Source organism: Rosa rugosa, chromosome 1 (assembly GCF_958449725.1).
Source record: "Rosa rugosa chromosome 1, drRosRugo1.1, whole genome shotgun sequence".
In the NCBI taxonomy this organism is placed as follows: Eukaryota; Viridiplantae; Streptophyta; class Magnoliopsida; order Rosales; family Rosaceae; genus Rosa; species Rosa rugosa.
Window position 1 is genome coordinate 2135370 of NC_084820.1, and position 17430 is coordinate 2152799.

Here is a 17430-nt window from a genome sequence, read left to right on the forward strand (position 1 = left end):
TAATAATAATAAATGCACACTATAATTTGAGGGCCCAATTTTTAGAGTTTGCCTCAGGTCTGAAAATCTTAGGTCCGGGCCTGGTAATATGATGGATGATATGCATGTTGGACAACACAAATTGTCTTTTTTTATTATTATTTAATTGACACAAATTGTCTTTTAAGATGCACGGTGATGCCAATATCTCACTTGGACTGAGCCCATCGCTAAGCTGCAATAGCTTATGCACGATGACCCAATTTTGCGAAAGAAGAAAACGATGCACAGAGGTGGACCAAATGGGCCTCGAGCAACATATGCAGAACAATACATTTAGCCAAATTTTGAGATATACAAGCTCCTTTTCTTTTCTCTTTTCTCTTTTTCTTTATCAAAAATGAAATTGAAGGACAATTTTTATAGTTTCACTTTTACAGGTTATATATAGAGTTGATGACATGACTGTGTAAAAGGCCCTGTCAGTTGATCCCTCCATATATAGTTAGCCAATAAAGAAAATGTAGTCTTTAATAGAACGGGTAATTCGATCACTAGGATAGTCCAACCTCCAAATGAGATTGAACTCCTATGCAGATAAACAAAAGCTCAACTCCATATTTTACACACAAAAAGACCGAAATATCATTGTGTTTACAAAACTTGTCTAAGGCGATTTCCTATACGTCTATCGGACACGAAAATCTTAGAGCAAGTTCACCCGTTGAGGTTACTGGGTCAAATACTATTCACTACTTTTTGCTTTTCTTTTCCACCATCTAGGTCACTAGGTCAGATATTGTTCACAAAAGGTCACCGAATGTCAGTTTGCAGGTTACGAAATTGACCCAGAAAGTGACTCAGAGTGACCTTTTGTGAACAGTATCTGAGCCAGTGACCTATATGGTGGAAATGAAAGACAAAAACCAGTGAATAGTATTGACCCAATGACCTCGACGAGTGAACTTGCTCTTATCGCCAATTGAAGGCTAGTATATACAACGGAGTTACCTAAGGACTGGTAGTACTAGCTCTGGACTATATTGTAGACAAGTCCAACAAGCTAGCTAAGCTAAGCTTTTCTCTACAGAATAGTGAATTACACAGAGAGATCATGGCCGTGCAGATTGATACGGATTTTTATTTGTATTCACTTCTCAAGAGAACCCCATCTCTGCCAACAAAGGTTGGTTCAGTTGGTAAGGACAGTCTTGTGTTGAAGCCCCCATCCAAGTTTGAATCCCACTGCCAACTATTCTTTGTTGGTGGGTAATCTAGAAAATGTCCTACATAATTCCATACCAATGGGCTGGACTGGGACATTGGCCAGTTTCGTAAGTCCTGTTGGGTCAAGGTTGTAGGTTTGCCCTGACCCTAGTAGTGTAGGGAAACATCCCTCTTACCTGAACTTTTTGTAACCAAAAAAAAAGAAAAGAGAACCCATCTTTTCAGCCTTGTCATGCATCTCTCGCACCAACTGTAATTTTTTCTTTTTTCACTGCTGAGAAGTGAGAATCAATATTACTGTTACAAAATGAAAAAGAACTGCATGTACTACAAGTACAACATAGCCAGTCAGAGAGATATCAGCCTTCCTTCGTCTGGCCAGTATGTACATATTGATCCAACACTCCATTATTATTCTGGAAAAACGCATATTCACTTCATTTTATACAGATCGAGGTATCCAGCCAAAAAAAAAAAACGAATAAGAGAGAGATCGAGCTAAGCTAGTTGCATTACAAAATCACCTATTTTTTTACCATTGAAAATTATGTTTACATCTGATGGTACAATTCGAAAATTACAATACCTTGCAGCTATCTCCTATATATATGTGAGTATACATATGTACATTGTAAAAATCTCTTTCTGGCACGTACGGTACACTTTTATGATTTCTCTATAATGATTCTTGGAAAATTCTATGATACATACCAGTATCTCATACACACATTTATAAATGTGACAACAAATTTGTTGTCAAAACAGTAATGTTGAGTCATATTTTGTGTAATCTTAGTTCTAATAATGGTAATTACACCACCTACGACCTTGTTACAAGTTTTTGAACAAATTTGTTGTCAATGTTGTAATTTTTGTTTAATTATATGTAAATAGTGTAAATGAATATGGTAACTTTGTTCTCAATATTGTAATTTAATTCAAATAATTATAATTTTTGTTCAAATATATGTAAAATGAGTGTATGATAAACATCATAGTACCATAGTTTGTCTCATGATTCTTCTACATAAGAACCAGCCAAATTAAATATTATTTGGCAATCTTATAATTTTGTATACATCCGTATGCTGTATTTGTCATGGAGTCCATACGACTAAGTGGATTAACACTACACCGATTTTTTACGAAAATGTTCTCCATATATGAACTTACAAGCATTCCAATTTTTGAACCGTTTATACTGTATATATAGAAGGGTAAAGCTATGGTATGTTAACATTTCCTATATAGAAAACAGAAAGAAAAAAAATTCAAAAAAAAAAAAAAAATCCTTTATTCCTCCAGAAGACCGTAACGAACCTGTTTAGGTAAATGACTGTATATTAATATACAGTAGGGTTTTGGATTTGTTTAACAAACGAAAGAAAGAAAGAAAACTGCATGCATGCATGTGAGGGATCATTATTGAGGTTTGGACCCATTTGTGTATATACGTATATAAGACCGTTCATCTGCTGCTGTGGTGGGCACTCTGTTAGTCTGTTTCTAGCTTGCTGGTTCGAAACTCTGCTTCCCACACAAAGCAGAGAATCAAATTAAGATCCAACCAGGACCTAAAGACCAAGTTAAGATCCAACTGTGAGCCTGTAATGATCTAAGAGTAATAACGGTGAGGCTAGGCTGTTGGACTGAACAGGCTGTTGAGTGACCCTACGATAATGACCAAAGAGTGAGACGACAATGCATATGTGTATAATAGAGACAAGGTTGGTTAACCCTTGCCTGCAGCACAAGCCTTTTGATTGGCTCTGGCTTTTTGTTTACGAGTCCCCGTCCCGTTCTTCTTCGTACTCATTATTCCTCCTCCAAGGCATAATCACATGCACCTACTTACCCTCTGCGATTACGGCATGTCCGTTTGCACCTCACGGGTCCCAATCCAAAAACCTTATCTCCATCTCCTCCATCGCTTAATGTCCACGTGTTACACTTCAATTCTAGTTTTACCTTGATAATTATCAGTGCTGGATACGTGAAAGTTCTTCGTAATCTCTAGAGAGTTTGCACGCAAGCTTTTTTTTTTATAGCAATTTTACTACAATTAATATTTGATATCTAACAATTTATTACACCATTTGTGTATGGTCTTAATCGCTAGACTTATATTTATATAGAAGCAAACTACTGCAAGTGGCCTAGTGGCTCTTGCCTAGTTGGGTGTGCTCTCTAATTTAGGTTCGAACCCCGAAACTGTCAAAGTGGTCAGGCACTGTGCTGCAATGCATAGTTGAAACATTTCACATGCGCCGAAGGGGTTTATCTTGGGCCTAAGAAGCCTTTGGTTCCCCTTGACAAAGTCAAAAAAAAAAAAAAGTATTTATATAGAAGCATCTTTTTTTTTTTGTTTTTTTTTTTAAATATTATATAGAAGAATCTTAGCAAATATCTTATTTATGCGATTTTTAAGAGATAACGAGGACTTAAGTTAATGCATAAAAACTTGCATTGAATGAAGGGAATTACCAATCACCCTTTTATCTGTCGTGTTGTGGATTTTTTTTTTTGTTGAAGTTAGTAGTCCTTGGTGGTTATACTTTCGTATTCAACTCAATTTGATTCCAAAATACATGCATAGATCTCGTTTCATGTATTAGAACTATTCAAGCATTTTCCTCAACTAGCAAATTTTGAATCTGCCCTGTTGTGCCAAGTTCGTAGTACGTGATAGCTTAGTAATCTAAAATAATTTTAGAATGGTACACAAAAAATTGAGTGGAGATAGTTGAAGTTTAACATAATGATCTAATAATAAGTCATAATTGCGGTTACGAGTTTTAATTCCTTTTCAAGTTTTCATTATAAAGCACTTGCATCAATCTTATTTTCAGAGTAGTAAATAATGTATCTTTACTCAACCACTTTCTTTTTTAGAGGAATTCAAAGTAATAGCCATTGAAATAAAGTTGAGATTCAAATCTCAGCTAGTGAAAAGGTAAAACTCTTCAAAGTGGGGTGAAGAAGTAAAACTAGATATCACAAAGAGAGTGCACTAGCAGCTAGGACTAGCTAGCAGAATAATACGGCAATTGATTAGTATCCGTACCCGGTGAATATATAATCAGAGGCACCAGTTATGACTGAGGATGCTGCTGCTCTGCTCTCGTGCACCCGACTGTCATGTATCATATGACTTAATCGTTTGACAAGATTGCAAAAGCAATCAATCAGCTATTGATTTGGAGCCTAGTTTGATGCGGGTCCCTTCAATTATCACAACCTTACAATGATAAGTAACAGAACCATCTTATCATTCCCTCTGCCCTTCTTGTCCTCCCACTCTTCCATCTGTTCGATCTATTCAGCACACACGCTTGTGTGGAGGCATCCACTCATTCCGGTTAAGTATTTGAACATATATAACTCTCTACCGCTGTACGAAATTGATTTACCATTACATGAAGTTAGTCCGCAATTCTACATTAATGTTTGAATTAACAAAATGAATAAAATCTTTGTATGTATTATACGAAGGCGTAAAGTGCTGATGAATACATAGGTCACCTCGATATAAAGAAAAATTTTACGATACATATATGTATGTCACACATATATTTACATGTGTGATGATAAATTTGTCGTCATTGTGGTAATGTACATGAGTCCTTTTGTACGTAACATCCTAACAACATCGACATTTGAAAAGTGTAACTCTCTACCGTCACAATTCAAAGTTGGTTTACCAATGTATAAAGTTGGTCTGATCATTGATTAGAATAGAATAAAATCGCTTCCATATATTGGTGAAATTACAATAAAATTATAATTTCGATATGAAAAACTCGTTGACAATAGGCTGAGGCGCGAGTATCTCGCTCTCTTTAAGGAGATTCAAGCCCTCTGCGGAACAATTGCCGGTGCACCAGAAATCTCTTGACTTGACCCCTCCAGGATACAACAACCCAACAAGTTGTACGGCTCACACCAATCTGCATAAATTGGAGGAACCCAAAGCTCCACCAAAAAAATACATTTCTTTGGCCAAAAAACACACAAGACACTTTGAAGGATTTTGGAAAGAAAGTTGATGGGTGAATAGCAGTGTTTCGTAATAGTATTACGTAAAAGCAAAGATATATTTGAGCATGCAACAAATGGTGCTATTTATAGACTCTTAGGACACTCCCTACAATTAATAGGGTAGTAACCAAATACCATAGGTTACAAAAAATTAAAAACCCAAAATAAATCACCATGAGTTACAAATAAAATTTAAAATAAATTATGAATTTAAACACACAAAAAATTCAAAATTTAAACACAAAATAAATTCACCCAAATTTAATTTCAATAATAAATAAAATATTAAAAGGGTGTTGCTATTGTCACCTATCATTTACTTTGTTCACCCTACTTGCTCATTACACCCTACATTTTAATTTCAATTATTAAATTTACTTATCTAACCCATTCCTCTTTCTAGAAATATCCTTATATGACATATCCAATTAAAAAAGATTTTTTTTAACGAAAATCTCTCATTTAATTTATACCAATAACAAAACTAAAATATATTAAAGTTTTCTAATAAAATCATAATTTGATTTACTTCCATTTTTTTCTTTCAATTTCAATGTCCGTCTATTTCAATCTATATAAAAAGATTAGTAAGTTAACAACTATGAGCAATGAAGAAAATATTGATTTTTTTTTTTCGTGTTTTAATTTTTTACTTTCAGTGTTCATAAAGAATATTGCAAAGATTTTGATGAAGTTAACACTAATGATTTTGTGAATTGAATAACGAATTAACCATGAGGATAGAACAAAAAGACAAAAAAAGAGAGTAATAAATTCAAATTTGGGTGGAGAAGAAAAAGATTAATGTTATCCAATGAGAAATTAAGTAGTATTTGTATTTAATTAACTGTTTATGTATTTAGTTTTCTTTACAAATTTAGATTTTTGAAAATTAGTGTACTTATTAGTCATTTTACATTTGGGTAATATAGCCTTTCAATAATTCAAATGTTTGTAGTAGGGGTGGGCGCGGTGCGGTTCGGTTCGGTTTGAGGCCCAAACTGCAACCAAATCACTTTTTTCGGTTGACCTATATATCAAACCGCAACCGCATTACAAAAGGACTGAACCGATTATTTCGGTTACACCATTTTTCGGTGCGGTGCGGGTCGGTTTCGGTTTGGAGCAATTTATTAATTTCTACTAGAAAGAGAGGGCCAAAATCGGCTTATTTTTACCTAACAATTTCAATAAGACATAAATAAATTTTGAATGCATTTAGAGTCCACACAAATCGGCAAATGTCACCCAAATATCAAGCAACTTGCAGAAAGACCATAACAACTTATTATAGACACACACACACACACACACACATATATATATATCAATCATAACAACTTATTACAAACTGAAAACCTAATCAAAAATAGATTTCGTATATATTGAAAACCAACATTTCCAACAATAGAGAAATAATAAATAAATAAAATGTAATTAAAATAAATTCGGTGTGGGTCGGTTTAAATCGGGCGGTTTATGACCCGAAACCGCAACCGAACCGCTTTTATACGGTTCGGTGCGGTGTGATCATAAAACGACACCGTTTTAGTCAGTGCGGTTGCCGAACCGTTTTTTCGGTGCAGTAAAACGGTTCGGGTTGGTAACCGCATTTTCGGCACAAAATGTCCACCCCTAGTTTGTAGGGTAAACTAAGAAAATAGTAGGGTGGCAATAACCGCACCCATATTAAAATGTTACAATATTCCCCCACTCATTTTAATATTTTAAAACAAGTATAAACCAAAGTTACCGGCCAAAAACGAACCATTATGTGTCATGAAGGTGTGCTCTACATTGAACCTTCAATTAGTGAAATAGCAAACCCTACTCCAGAGTTGATAGTGGTCTCAGACTTGAACTACAACTGCGTAAAGGAAAATAAGAACTACTGCTCACACATAATAATTCAGCCATTCAGGTGTAAATTTGAGCTTCATTAGCCAACACATTACGACCTTGTGCTTATCCCAGTTTTCATGAGTGCATTTCAAGAATAAGCCCAATTCTCATAGAGAGCGGCCCCACTCTCACACTCATGTAGGTAAAATCCGTCAAGGATGCTCTTGTAAATATGGCATCCCACTCATATGAGCTACAGATTTTTATTAAGAGTTTTAAGTGAACTCAACCTTCAATAAGATTAAAAGATTAATGCACTTACATCATAGGGATGAGTAAGAAAATATAGTGCATTTTTCTTATAGCCACCTTATGATTCGTTTTTCCTATTGAACCTAGTTTTTAGGATCTCTAATCACCGGGTTGGGTGTCCTCATATATGGCTCATGACGATATGGGCTTCAATCCCATCCCCCTCGATGCACTCCAAACCTTTTCTCTTGCCAAGTCCTTAGTTAAAGGATCTGCAAGATTATCATATGATTTAACATAATCCACATTAATAATTCCATCACTCAAATATGATCTCACAGTACTGTGCTTTCTTCTTATAGGTCTGGATTTACCGTTATAATAACGGTTATTTACTCTACCAATAGCTGCAGTGCCATCACAATGAATCAATATAGGTGGTATAGGTTTTTCCCACAAGGGAATTTCATGTAATAAATCTCTCAACCAATTTGCTTCTTCACTTGCTGAAGCTAAAGCAATAAGTTCAGCTTCCATGGTTAAATTAGAGATTATTGTTTGCTTATTTGAGTTCCAACAAATAGCACATCCACCTAATGTAAAAATATAACCAGTGGTAAAGAGAGAATCATCTGACAGAGTATTCCAATCGACATCACAAAAGCCTTCAAGTACAGCAAGATATTTTTTATAAAATAATCCATAATTTTTAGTACCAAGCAAATATTTCATAACACGTTCAATTGCATGCCAATGTTCTTTACCTCGTTTACTTGTGAACCTACTAAGTACTCCAACTGCATATGCAATGTCAGGTCTAGTGCAGTCAGTTGCATAGCGCAAACTACTAATTATGCTAGTATATTCCTTTTGATTAATCACATCATTTTCACTCTCAATAGGAATAAATGAACACTAGAATCAAAAGGAGTAGACACATGCTTGTGGCCAACATAATCATATTTCTTCAAAATTTTCTCAACATAATGTGACTGATCAAGAAAAATACCATCACACGTTTTTGTTATTTTTATGCCCAAAAATAACATTAGCCTCACCAAGATATTTCATATCAAAATTGCTCTTAAGCATAATTTTTGTCTCATTAATTACATGCAAATTTGGGTAAAAAATTAACAGATCATCCACATAAAGACTAATAATAACATGTGGATTTTCCCAAGATTTATAATATATGCACTTGTCACATTCATTTGATTTATAACAATTTTTAACCACGCAGGAATCAAATTTTTCATGCCACTGTTTAGGAGTCTGCTGTAGACCATAAAGAGATTTAGATAACTGATATACCTTGTGCTCTTGATCAGGTTCTATAAAACCTTCTAGTTGGTCCATATAGATCTCTTCCTCTAAATCACCATTTAGAAAAGCTGTTTTCACATCCATTTGATAAATAATCAAATCATGAATTGTAGCAATAGCAATCAATAATCTAATGGATATATGTAATCCTTGTAACAGGAGAAAAAATATCAAAAAAGTCTATATCAACTTTTTTCTTAAGCCTTTAGCAACAAGTCTAGCTTTATATTTGTCTATACTTCCATCCGGTTTGAGCTTTTTTCTAAGGACTCATTTACGCCCAATGGTTTTAAAACCTGTTGGTAAATCTACTAATTTCAAAGTATTATTAGAAATTAGAGACTCCATTTCATCATTCACAGCCTCTTTCCAGAAAATTGCATCTGGTGATGATAAAGTTTCATGTAAAGAAATAGGATTTTCCTCAATATTATAAACATAATAGTTAGGGCCAAAATCTTTTTAAACTCTAGCTCTCTTACCTCTCCTAGGTTCAGTTTTATAAGTTTTTTGTATATGTAAATTAGAAGAAGAAGAACTAGGTTGGGTAAAAACATTTTCTTTAGATTCTTGACCCCCACTATTTTTTTTATTTAAAAGAAAATTTTTCTTCATAAAAAATTGCATCACCAGATTCAATCACAACATGATTTTCAACATTAAGAAATCTATAGGTTAAAGCATATCCAACGAAGACACAAATAGTAGCTCTAGCACCCAATTTAGGTCTTTTATAGTCAGTTAACCTCACAAAGGCTAGACAACCCCAAACTCTAAGATAACCCAAATTTGGTTTGTGCCCCTTCCACACCTCAAAAGGTGTAACTTTTGTATTTTTATGTGGCACTCTATTCAACACATAACAAGCAGTTAAAACTGCTTCACCCCAAACATTAGAGGGAGCACTTGAATCAATCAACATGGCATTTGTTAACTCAATCAAAGTTTTATTTTTTCTTTCTGCCACACCATTAGATGCAGGTGAATAAGGTGGAGTAACTTCATGAATCACTCCTAAAGATTGAACAAAAGAATTGAATTCAGAAAAATCATATTCTCTCCCTCTATCACTTCGGAGCCTTTTAATTTTTCTATCAAATTGATTTTCAACCTCAAGGAGGAACTCTTTAAATTTGGCAAAGACATCACCTTTATTTTTCAAAAATACATGTTACCTCCACGAGTTAATCGCCCTCAAATTCACACAAGTCTGTATGAATTAATTCCAATAGCTCGGTATGCCTTTCAACATTTTTATGAGGTCTTCTAGTAATTTTTGCTTTACTGCAAGTCTTATACATTTTTAAAGATTTTTTTGAACTGAAGGAATTAAACCCAAGCTATTCATGATTCTCACATATCTACTATTTATATGACATAAACGTGCATGCCAAAAATTCAAAGAAGAGAGCATATAAATTGAAGTAGATGCTTCATTATTATTCTCAACATTCAATTTGAACATGTCATCACAAGCATAACCTTTGCCCACAAATACACCTTTATTGGTAATCACATATTGGTTAGATTCCATAGTTTGTTTAAAATCAGATTTATTATGAAGATAACTAGACATCAAAATTTTCCTCATGAAAGGTGTACGTAACACATCTTTCAAAGTTAGCATCCTACCATAAGTAAATTTGAGCTCTACCCTCACCATTTTCAAGCACATGAGTAGTATGTGAATCTCCAAGCATAACTGTTTTGGGCTCTTTAAAAGAAGTGTATTTTTTGAACCAATATTTATCATAGCAGATATGCCTATTAGTACCAATATCTGCCCACCATCCTTCAACACTTTGAACCATATTCACATCAGTTATCATTGCCACATATGGTTTCTCAGTGACGTGAGCTTGAGGAACAGTCTCACGTTTTCGGTAATAGCAATTTCGAGCATTGTGCCCACTTTTGCTACAAAAATAACAACAAGTATATTATTGCTTATTTTCTGAAGGAGGATAGTGGTTCTTATTCACATAGCTTGGTTTCCCTTCATTCTGTTGGTGAGGTTTACTGACTTTTTTCATATTTTCTTCTTTGGCTGCATATGAGAATTTTTATGTAATTGACCATTGGGCATATTATTATTGGAAGATACTAAATTTACCTTGGAGGTGTCATTGTTTGTATCTTGCAGAAGAACATCTTGATCTCTTGCTTCCTCCTCAACACGGATGTGAGTGGTCAAAGTCTCTAAGGAAATCTCATTTTGTTTGTGACGCATGGATTTTTGGAACTCTCTCCATATTAATCTACAAAACTTCTCAATATTTCTTTAAATAACAGTGAGTAGTTCATTATAATCATAAACATTATATGAGAAATAAGTCAAGAGATGAAAAAGAATAGTTATACTCATCCTTCTCAAGTTAAGATTTCCCTTATTGTCGAACGGTTTTTTTTTTTTTTTTTTTTTTTTTTTTAAAATCAACCCCACGGGGCGAAATAATATATTCATCACAAGCCAGAATAGACCATTACATACCCTGCCGCTGTCATTTAAGGACATAGATAGACAAGGAGATAGTGGTAGTACCCACAATGGTACGTAGAAATAGACTCACTCATTATACATTTCAGATCGTAGAGATAGCGGATAACCTCTTTCGGTACTACTCCAGAGACGCTAAAGAGACATAGAGTGCACATCGGTGCTTAGTTTCCTAATACAAGACATTATTGTAATTTAGATAAAACTAAAAAACATAGGGTTGGGCCTAGGCCCCCAAATAAAATTGGACTAGGGCAGAAACCCAGCCCAACAATTTGCAGCCCAACACGGTAGTCTTCAAGGAAATTTGCCCCAGGCCCATCAAACGGTTCGGGCCAGTCAGCCTGCTCCTTCCATCCCCCCGCCGCACTGCATCGTCGAGCAAGAGCCGTCCGACCCACGTCGCCCAATCCAAGTCGCCACGCTTTGCACTGCCATGCCACCCTCTTGGCGTTCCAAACCGCAACGATCTGCAGCAGCACGTCACTCCAGCTCTGCCGCCACGACCTGTATCACTACGGACCAAAACCATCCCCGATCCAGGCTGCCCAAAACCCCACCGCCATCGATCGAGATACCTGACGTCTGCGATCCAGGAAACCCATCAGAAGGGATCGTAATACAGGCCTGTACAGTCCGACCACCACCATCTAAACCATCCCAGCCGAACCAACTGAAAAGCCAGAGCACCTTCCTCCGACGAAGTCACCATGGGCAGTAGTTCTCTCGTCCGGCAGCAACCCCATGATGGCGGGAGGCCAGAGGCTATCCCAATAGCCGGGCGCCGCCGGACGAGATCGAGAATTTGAACGGCGTAGGCCTTAGGGTTTCTCGAGGGAGAGAGAAACCTCCTTTCAAGATCCTAATTATTTTATTCCATGTCTAGTTGACATTATTTGCTATTCTTTTGAACGGTTTCTCTTGTGCACGCTCCATCTTCATTTTTGAATATCCTTAAAATTGTTGGTGAAATTACAATAAAATTATAATTTCTATATGAGAAACTCGTTGACAAAAGGCTGAGGTGCATGTATCTCGCTCTCTTTAAGGAGATTCAAGCCCTCTGCGGAACAATGCCGGTGCACCAGAAATCTCTTGACTTGTCCCCTCCAGGATACAACAGCCCAACAACAAGTTGTACGGCTCACACCAATCTGCACAAATTGGAGGAACCCAAAACTCCACCAAAAGAACACCTTTCTTTGGCCAAAAAACACACAAAACACTTTGGGGGATTTTAAAAAGAAAGTTGATGGGTGAATAGTAGTGTTTCGTAATAGTATTACGTAAAAGCAAGGACATATTTGAGCATGCAACAAATGATGCTATTTATAGGCTCTTAGGACACTCTCTACATGCTACAATTAATAGGGTAGTGACCAAATGTCATGGTTACAAAAAATTAAAAACCCAAAATAAATCACCATGAGTTACAAATAAAATTCAAAATAAATTCTGAATTTAAACACACAAATGAATTCAGAATTTAAACACAAAATAAATTCACTCAAATTTAATTACAATAATAAATAAAATATTAAAATGTTACAACACCATATATTATACGAAGCTGTGAAGTGACATGAGGATGTAGGTCACCTTGACATTAATTGGGTTTATCCATTTCATTTTGTTAGTGGTGATATGATTTTTTTTTTTTTGACTTTGTCAAGGGGAACCCAAAGGCTTCCTAGGCCCAAGATAAACCCATTCGGCGCATGTGAAATGCTCCAACTGTGCATTGCAGCACAGTGCCTCGCCACTTTGACAGCTTCGGGGTTCGAACCTAGGTTGGGGAGCACACCCAACTAGGCAAGAACCACTAGGCCACTTGCAGTGGTTAGTTAGTGGTGATATGATGAGATAAGCAATTTCATGTAATAATGTGTTGAACTCTAATCTGTACACTATGCCAAAAAATGCTTCAGACGACAGACCATATCTGTCGTCTGATGAAGTAAAAATCTGTTGTCTAAGTGGCTGCCGTCTCTAAGCCATTCAGACGACAGATATTCTCCGTCGTTGATAATGCATTCAGACGACAGATTCAGTTTAAAGTACTGTCGTCTGAAGTACCTAATATTGAAGAATCGGAGTCTATCTGTCGTCTGAAACACCATACCACTACATATTAATGTTGTTGGAAATTCACTTCATCAACGGATTCAAAAAATAACTGTCGATGTAGTTAATGTAAGATGACAGAGTTTTTGTTGTTTCTGTCGTTTGATTGAACCAATATTAAGCTTAGCTGATGCTTCTGTCGTCTGATTTGAAGAACAATGACAGTTATATGTTGACTGATTTCGTATGCAACAACATAATTCTGTTGTTTGAAGTTGGTAGAAACAACATATCAACCACCTACTTCTGTTGTCTGAGAGCTATTTGAACTCTACTTTTCTGTTGTTTGAACGTGGTAGAAACAACATATCAATCACCTACTTCTGTTGTCTGAGAGCTCTTTGAACTCTACATTTCTGTTGTTTGAACTTGGTAGAAACAACATATGATCATTTGTTTCTGTTGTTTCTATTTTCTTGATACAACATAAATTGTGCTGTATTTTCTTGATACAACATAAACCTGCATATATCTGTTGCCTTTCAACCATTTTAACATCAGTCATTTACAATCATCAAAACCATAAAATTGGACTAAAATCAGCATTGAAAATGATGGCTTCGTTTCATTAATTGCATCAACATCATCCAAAATACAATCCATAGTTCCAACTCTAAACCTAGCCAACAGTTACATTATGATCAAGAGAACCAAAAAACCATCTTATCTCGATCATTTACCTAGTGCACCAAGTCAAAAACCTATAAGGTAAAGAAAGAGTAGCTAGACAGAGCAACTGTATGCATAATTTAAGTTCATCAACAGTTTCCATCAGTTATATATGAATGCACAAAAACAGTTCCAAGTGCTACTCATCTACCTTAAACAGAACCAAAATTCGAACTGTATAACATGATTTGCCCATTCAGCTCGAACCACATCATGATGCCTTCTCTTCTTTTGAGCATTCTTTTGCAATTTCCTTAAGGCCTTGTTAGTTTGTTCATCAAAGATCGACTTCTTCATTGTTGAAACCATCTGTACATTCACAAAATGGAAAGAAACAACGAAGACTTCTTCATTGTTGAGAATGATTAAAGTGTATCTTTTAAGAGTAATAGAATACATAAACTCGCAGTTCGAGGAATAGGGGTCCAGATTCCATGAACCAACCCAAGAACATGGTAGCAAATCTGCAGAGAAATGATGATAAGAAAGCTTGATCAGATAACTGCTTAACCCCACATACAGTACTGTTTTATATAATCCGCAATGATGGATAAGAATTCTGTATTTCATGTTGTCTTCTTTAACATAGAAAAAGTGAAAAACCAAAATGATGGAAGCTAGAGTCATTCAGAAATATAAAAATCTATTTGTGCTAGTTGCCTTTCTATTAAAAATATATGTCAACGGTCAGAACTGCATCATTACAAAGACCACTGACTGAAGCACCAAATCATTTACGGACCTTTGCATTCCCATCCCTAATCCAACCTCTCTAAAATAAATGATGTAAAAGAAAAGAAAGAGCTGGCCTTGAATCGTTAAATTTGAACAGAAAGAGAAATAGCAGACAATCAACCAAGTAAATAACAGAGTGTACTGGTGTTGTTAGGGTAAATAACATCTGTATCTCATTCCCAACACCCAACATGAAAAATTTAGTACTTCCTGAATCACCCAAGGAATAATAACACAGGAAATGTAGAGTCTATGAAAAACACAGGAATAATAACAAACGATAGCTATTAGAGATTGACCAAACAAATGAATATAATGTTACAAATTACCCAAGGAACATTACAGATTGTACCTGCCAAGAAACTATATAAAACTACATTTGAGATTGTACCTGCCAAAAAACCATATAAAACCCCGCATTAACCTCAAGAAACCCAAGAAAATGAAAATCCCAAAAATTAACTAAAACCCGTCAGCAGTTGTGCATTTTATGTATTGAAACTTAAAAAAAAAAAATACCAATATACGTATCATTAGAGAATGATAATATTCCAAGATCAGGAGAGAGGAAACATTCCTAGAAGTAGTATAAGGAGATTAGTTTACCTGATTGAGCAGAGTTTTAGTTATTGCTCTGTTTGTTCTATTGGTACCAAATGATTAGAGGAGCAGGTCTAGTAATATGGTCTGACTGCGAGTAGACTAAAAGGAGAAAAAGAAACAATTCAAGGAATGTCAGCAGTGTACCAAGTATATATTGCAACTTTGAAATTTGAAACAGAAACAACAGAAAACAGACATAAAGCATCCATCTTTCACATCAAAACGATATCAGTAAAGAAGACTAATGAAACAGAAATCAATACGGAAATTTCCGTATGTGTGTTGGGCAAGCAATAAAATCCCAAAAGAACTGTCAACAAAAATAATTGAGGATTACATTCCACCACCACAATTTGTGCCAGAAACAGTGGTCAAAATTGTCAAAATCTAGTGATTGTGGATTTCGTGCTAATCAAGCACAGTGAGAAACAAGAGATACATCTTCCTACTATTGCATTTTGCTAGAAGTGCCAGATAATGTAAGTTGAGGATGACAAAAATAAACGAATGAATTAAGATACAGCCATGCTTCACACTATACATACTGGTTGTCCTTTAATTATTAATTAATTCCCTTTTCCTTCATCCTCATTTAAAATGCGATTTTGGAAATCACTCACCATTAGAGGCAGTCCCTCCCTCAGTGATACTTTTGGCTCCCAGATCAACAGCTCTTTTGCTTTGCCAATATCAGGTTTCCTCTTATGAGGATCATCAGCAGTATTTGGCCTGAATTCTATTGTTGCACTTGAATCAATTGTTTCTTTCACAACCTGTACATTCAGGACAAAGAGAATACTTGAGCATTCCTTTGTAGATCTCTCTCCATTTGCAAGCAAAAAAATCATTCAACAATACCTAACACTTAAGTTTTTAAATCTAAGAACAATCAAGGATTAAAGGAGAACGACATTAAAAATGCTTAAGCACAATTACCATACAAGAACTTTGGAGCATTTTCGGAAGTGTAAATAGATTATATTGAAAAGATTAAGATTATGGAAAATGAGTCTCGTAAACATACCTCAGCAAGCTCTAGCATGGTGAATTCCCCGGGATTTCCCAAGTTGAAAGGCCCCACATGTTCGCCTTCCATCAATGCCACCAGTCCATTTACCTATTATAGCAAAGAAGTGTCTCAGATCATTCATTAATTATTTCATCCGCTCAACCTGTTTCAGGTGATAACCCTTTGAAGTTCAAATCCATACAAACAAATAAATAATGCTCTGCAGGCTTTCAGCTCATGGTCTAAATTTCAAGTGGAAGCTGATGATCATAAGATTTATAGTACCAGGCGTATAATATAGATGCTTCAAAGAGTGTGTCATAACATATAAAAGCCCCAAGGAAAAATGTGAGAGAAGGCATCTGCTAAGGCTCCAGAAGAAAAAGTAACTACCTAAGAGAAAAGGAAAAAGAGAAAAAACTTCCATACCAAATCAGAGACATATTGGAAGCTTCATGTTTGTTTACCATCACTGTACACAGTCAATGGTTGTTTGCGGATAGCCTACACATATAGCCACAGTTATCAGTAAACATATGAGGGATAATCACAATGAGAAACACCCTATGTACTAGTCATGAATCATGAATAAAGAAATAGGTAAGTGATTGACCTGAGCAACAAAATTGCTGACAACACGCCCATCATCCAAACACATACGTGGCCCATATGTATTGAAAATTCGAGCAATACAAACCTGAAAACAGAAAGCCTTATGTGAGTCTGACAGGCCAACTATTTAAAATGAACCAAAACACAACACATCTTGCGTGGAAGTATTTCAAAAGCATTCAGATGAAACAACGTGCTTAAGAGTGAGAATGGACAGATTATGACTTGTAAACCCTAGTCTAGGATCAAATAAAACTTAGAAGTGAACTAATCCAGGGCGAGAATTGGTATTACCACAAATTTCAAGCAATCATTCAAGGAAAGCTCAAACAACTGAGCTACCTTCCACCCTAGTTTAATAGAAACTAGGCTTATCTCTGGTTTGCAAACCTCTACAAAAACCTTCCTGAATATGCATATAGAATTATAGATAAACTTTTCATTCACACTCTACTACACAGCCCTACATTAACTTCAAAACTAGGCCATAATTAAAAGTTACATTGAATCAACACCC

The 17430-nt window shown here is 35.6% G+C and overlaps 1 long non-coding RNA gene and 1 pseudogene across 1 annotated transcript; both read right to left on the reverse strand.

The window, feature by feature from the left end:
* Positions 1-13813: 13813 nt before the first annotated feature.
* LOC133714153 (uncharacterized) lies at positions 13814-14263 on the reverse strand. Its single transcript, XR_009848479.1, has 2 exons — positions 14106-14263; positions 13814-13965 (listed from the first exon to the last, which is right to left on the reverse strand). It is a non-coding gene; the product is annotated as an uncharacterized LOC133714153 (long non-coding RNA).
* A 982-nt stretch (positions 14264-15245) lies between these two features.
* LOC133726944 (UDP-glucuronic acid decarboxylase 1-like) lies at positions 15246-16995 on the reverse strand (annotated as a pseudogene).
* Positions 16996-17430: the final 435 nt, after the last annotated feature.